The following is a 5,849-nucleotide window of genomic DNA, read 5'->3' on the forward strand; positions in this document are numbered from 1 at the left end:
AATCGGCGCGTGCACCAGTATGCTTGACACATATTCCATTCCGGATGACGACAGTCAAGGACTATCACCTCAATCAAAGTTACATCCTAGCAGTGGCCACCGACAAGGCACGCACATCGAAGCGCCTTTACTAGGCGCTTCGAGGCCAGCTCACACCACACAAATTGGAGGACAGACGACCGTCGGTCATCTGGCACCACGCTTGGGCTAATATCAACCACCTAGCCCTTCCCACAGAAGTTTCAGCGCTATGGTATCGCGTTGTAAACAATTTAATACCCACTAATCATCGCCTGGCGGCCATCCTCCTATGGCCCTCGGCTGCTTGCGGCCGATGTGGTGACGTAGACACCAGAGAGCATCGTCTCCTATGCCCTCACGTCACAGAAGTGTGGGACCTTGCACGTGTGCTATTAACGCTGATCGGTGGGACTACACTGGACTATGTGTCAGTCGACTGGTTCCTTAACCCTGGTATTCAGACCAACCCCCGAACACGACGTAACGCAATGGTGTGTCTCTTGGGCCAAACCATTTTCACGATCTATGACCTTTGCCTCGCAGATGCTGTCTCTTTCATGGACTACCTTTGGAGCCAGCATCGCCTGGCGGAATCTGACCGGAAATATACCATTACTTTTGCAAGATTTCTTAAAGTTGCAATGGTTCATGGTTATCAAAAGGTGTTCCGGGCTAACTAAGGCACCTCGTATAAGAATTGCCTGAGTGTACCCCTGGATCTTTGTCACTCGGACTTTCAAACTACCCTTGACTTACCCATACCCCAGATTTGATATTGGCCTTCTGGGCATCACTAGAGTAGACTGTTCTGTGATACTGATAATATGGAAATTGGTAACATGCGAATTGTGTGAACCTTGTATGAAAAATTATTGGAAAATTGGAAAACGCATAATCTATCTTAGAGGATTATTACTTTGTTAATTCTATGGGCGATGGGATTATCTCGCCAGTTCGTTTGAGTGTGCTGCGTCGCTGTTTTTTTTTTTATTTTGCCTTCATTTCTGTCTTTATTTATTTCTTTCTATTTAGTTTTTAAAATCATCACTTGCCTCACACCTGCAGAGGGAGGTGTGTTTCTGAGTAGTGTGTCGTCGCCCCCTGAGGCATAGCAGAGTATGCCTCCGCTTTTATTTTCGGTTTATGGCAATAAGTCTTGCTACTAACAACACCCTGCTTTACGTGCTGCGTCGACACTAGAGGATGGCGGCATTTTTGGAGAGGAAAAGGTAGGGCTATAGGGGAGGTAGGAGGGAAAAAAAGTGTAGTATCTGTTCTTATCAGCTTAATATCTGATACGTCCTGCATCACACGACCAGAATATTAAACTCATTTTTGGCTTCTGACGGAGTGCTAGGGGCTTGCTCCACCTCTGTAGCGGGTTGGCCCGGCATTGCAGTACCGCCGGGATGGGCCCACCTAAAATTAATTAAAACACAGCCTGAAATGGGTTAACATTCTGCAGTGATCAGATATTCCGCTGGTAGCAAAACTTGTCGTAGTTGTTGATGTGCCCAGTAGTTAGTTGCTTACACACCACGATTTCTTTTAATTAATTTAAGATTATCTTAAGTAATTTTTTTTTTTTTTTTTTTTTTTTGCGGTTAGCCGGACCGCACTTGCAGCCGCATTACGCTAGGCTGGTAATTTATGGGGGCACAGGACAGTGCCTTCGGATGCCTCGTTAGCGTCTCTTATGGTCTGGTCACAGATAATTTTAATTAAATTGTTTGGAGTTATAACCTTAGCTCCTCGCGAACGTCGTCGTCGTCGCCGCCGCACGCACGCAGAATACGTGTGTACACACGCACACACACATATGCAGTAGGTGGTGGACGACGTAAGCACTCGGCTAGGTGTAGCTCGCGCCAGTATAGCTCGCACCGGCCTGACGCTGCTGTGGGGCGGCCTCACGGCTTCTCCACTGCCCTGGCAGCTAGCGGCGTTCAAATAGGAGTCGCAGTTTACTCCTCGACATGGAGGGTAGTACTGGGCTGTTGACGAGTGCTCTCGTATATTGTCGTTCCTTCCGGCACTTGCTTTTGCGATGTTTTCGACGGTCGCCTGTTGCCATATCAGCCCGCACCACCGTATGTCACTCCCTCATGTGGAACGCACACGCTGCAAGCATTTAGGCCCTGACACTGCGGTTTTTCATCTCTGGCGGTACTCCGCAAGGATACCGCCCTTCGATTGTGCCATTCCAGCACTAATCGAAGTGCTAGGTTTTCCGGCCTGTTAGGAGACCGCTTCTGCAAAATGTGCGAGGAGATTTTTGCTGGTTGCGAGCTACCCGCCGATTTTCTAGCTGTACGTATTGGCTTTAATCCAAAGGTCACAGGTCACTGATGGGCTAAAGACGTACGTCCCATCACCGTTCTTAACACTGATTATAAGTTGGTGGCACGAAGTGTGGCTTCACGTCTTAAACAGGGAATGAATAAGGTACTTTGTCCCACTCAATCATGTAGCGTTTCGAATCGAACCACCTTCACCGCTGCTTCTATATACCGTGATGCTGTCTTACTCACCCACCGCCGACGCTCGAACCCCGGCTGCAATTGATCCCTAGATTTCGCCGGTGCCTCCGATAGGGTCTCCCATCCTACCTGCTGGCCGTTATGTAGCGGATGGGTTTCGGGGAGCACTTCATAAGAGTCATCCGGCACTTCTTGGATGGAGCAAATTCCACAATCATTGTGAACGGTTGCAGATCACGACCAATTTCCATCAGACGATCAGTTCGACAAGGGTGTCCCTTGTCAGTGTATTTTATCGCTTTGGCGCTGTACCCCATGCTGCGTGACATCGGACGGATGGTCGATGGTGTTCCTTTCCCAGGCGTCACCTTCCGCAGTGTGGCGTAGGCGGATGGTGTAGGTGTGTTTGTAGCAAACGCCAGGGACATCGATTCGGTTCGCCGAGTCCTCCACGTTTATGAACGAGCATCCGGTGCCATGTTAAAATCCAACAAAATGGTGCTAATCCCACTAGGACCACGATCATTGACCATCGAACGCCCATGCTACCGGATTGTAGGGGAACAACGTATCTTGGGTCTTGAGGTGACTGCCTGTCCACAGCGCATGTTAACACTCACGTGCAGGCGGATTCTCACGCGCATCAGAGGACTTTGCGTGAGTCACACTGATCAACGACTCGACCTCCATCAACGAATCCAACTGATTAATACTTACATCCTATCACGGGCATGGTATGTAGCACAACTCCTTACGCTACCGAAACAAACCAGCAGAGCCATCTCACAAACAGTATATTGCCTATTGTGGCGGCGTGCACTATTCAAAGTTGATGCACAGACTTGTACACTGCCAAAAGTCGATAGTCGCCTTGGACTCATTGACTTTCCCCACAAATGTGCGGCAATCCTGATTCACCGTATCGCCACTTTGCGTGAGATTGACCCAGGTGGGACAACAGCGGTGCTTTTCGACCGTTATCGCCTACAATCGGCGCGTGCACCAGTATGCTTGACACATATTCCATTCCGGATGACGACAGTCAAGGACTATCACCTCAATCAAAGTTACATCCTAGCAGTGGCCACCGACAAGGCACGCACATCGAAGCGCCTTTACTAGGCGCTTCGAGGCCAGCTCACACCACACAAATTGGAGGACAGACGACCGTCGGTCATCTGGCACCACGCTTGGGCTAATATCAACCACCTAGCCCTTCCCACAGAAGTTTCAGCGCTATGGTATCGCGTTGTAAACAATTTAATACCCACTAATCATCGCCTGGCGGCCATCCTCCTATGGCCCTCGGCTGCTTGCGGCCGATGTGGTGACGTAGACACCAGAGAGCATCGTCTCCTATGCCCTCACGTCACAGAAGTGTGGGACCTTGCACGTGTGCTATTAACGCTGATCGGTGGGACTACACTGGACTATGTGTCAGTCGACTGGTTCCTTAACCCTGGTATTCAGACCAACCCCCGAACACGACGTAACGCAATGGTGTGTCTCTTGGGCCAAACCATTTTCACGATCTATGACCTTTGCCTCGCAGATGCTGTCTCTTTCATGGACTACCTTTGGAGCCAGCATCGCCTGGCGGAATCTGACCGGAAATATACCATTACTTTTGCAAGATTTCTTAAAGTTGCAATGGTTCATGGTTATCAAAAGGTGTTCCGGGCTAACTAAGGCACCTCGTATAAGAATTGCCTGAGTGTACCCCTGGATCTTTGTCACTCGGACTTTCAAACTACCCTTGACTTACCCATACCCCAGATTTGATATTGGCCTTCTGGGCATCACTAGAGTAGACTGTTCTGTGATACTGATAATATGGAAATTGGTAACATGCGAATTGTGTGAACCTTGTATGAAAAATTATTGGAAAATTGGAAAACGCATAATCTATCTTAGAGGATTATTACTTTGTTAATTCTATGGGCGATGGGATTATCTCGCCAGTTCGTTTGAGTGTGCTGCGTCGCTGTTTTTTTTTTATTTTGCCTTCATTTCTGTCTTTATTTATTTCTTTCTATTTAGTTTTTAAAATCATCACTTGCCTCACACCTGCAGAGGGAGGTGTGTTTCTGAGTAGTGTGTCGTCGCCCCCTGAGGCATAGCAGAGTATGCCTCCGCTTTTATTTTCGGTTTATGGCAATAAGTCTTGCTACTAACAACACCCTGCTTTACGTGCTGCGTCGACACTAGAGGATGGCGGCATTTTTGGAGAGGAAAAGGTAGGGCTATAGGGGAGGTAGGAGGGAAAAAAAGTGTAGTATCTGTTCTTATCAGCTTAATATCTGATACGTCCTGCATCACACGACCAGAATATTAAACTCATTTTTGGCTTCTGACGGAGTGCTAGGGGCTTGCTCCACCTCTGTAGCGGGTTGGCCCGGCATTGCAGTACCGCCGGGATCGGCCCACCTAAAATTAATTAAAACACAGCCTGAAATGGGTTAACATTCTGCAGTGATCAGATATTCCGCTGGTAGCAAAACTTGTCGTAGTTGTTGATGTGCCCAGTAGTTAGTTGCTTACACACCACGATTTCTTTTAATTAATTTAAGATTATCTTAAGTAATTTTTTTTTTTTTTTTTTTTTTTTTTGCGGTTAGCCGGACCGCACTTGCAGCCGCATTACGCTAGGCTGGTAATTTATGGGGGCACAGGACAGTGCCTTCGGATGCCTCGTTAGCGTCTCTTATGGTCTGGTCACAGATAATTTTAATTAAATTGTTTGGAGTTATAACCTTAGCTCCTCGCGAACGTCGTCGTCGTCGCCGCCGCACGCACGCAGAATACGTGTGTACACACGCACACACACATATGCAGTAGGTGGTTGACGACGTAAGCACTCGGCTAGGTGTAGCTCGCGCCAGTATAGCTCGCACCGGCCTGACGCTGCTGTGGGGCGGCCTCACGGCTTCTCCACTGCCCTGGCAGCTAGCGGCGTTCAAATAGGAGTCGCAGTTTACTCCTCGACATGGAGGGTAGTACTGGGCTGTTGACGAGTGCTCTCGTATATTGTCGTTCCTTCCGGCACTTGCTTTTGCGATGTTTTCGACGGTCGCCTGTTGCCATATCAGCCCGCACCACCGTATGTCACTCCCTCATGTGGAACGCACACGCTGCAAGCATTTAGGCCCTGACACTGCGGTTTTTCATCTCTGGCGGTACTCCGCAAGGATACCGCCCTTCGATTGTGCCATTCCAGCACTAATCGAAGTGCTAGGTTTTCCGGCCTGTTAGGAGACCGCTTCTGCAAAATGTGCGAGGAGATTTTTGCTGGTTGCGAGCTACCCGCCGATTTTCTAGCTGTACATATTGGCTTTAATCCAAAGGTCA

General features: G+C 48.7%; 2 pseudogenes; both read left to right on the forward strand.

The window, feature by feature from the left end:
- Positions 1-1,232: 1,232 nt before the first annotated feature.
- LOC124721265 lies at positions 1,233-1,445 on the forward strand (annotated as a pseudogene).
- Positions 1,446-4,720: 3,275 nt separating this feature from the next.
- Positions 4,721-4,933, forward strand: LOC124719749 (annotated as a pseudogene).
- The last annotated feature ends 916 nt before the right edge of the window (positions 4,934-5,849 follow it).

This window comes from Schistocerca piceifrons, chromosome 1, assembly GCF_021461385.2.
Source record: "Schistocerca piceifrons isolate TAMUIC-IGC-003096 chromosome 1, iqSchPice1.1, whole genome shotgun sequence".
Classification (NCBI taxonomy): domain Eukaryota; kingdom Metazoa; phylum Arthropoda; class Insecta; order Orthoptera; family Acrididae; genus Schistocerca; species Schistocerca piceifrons.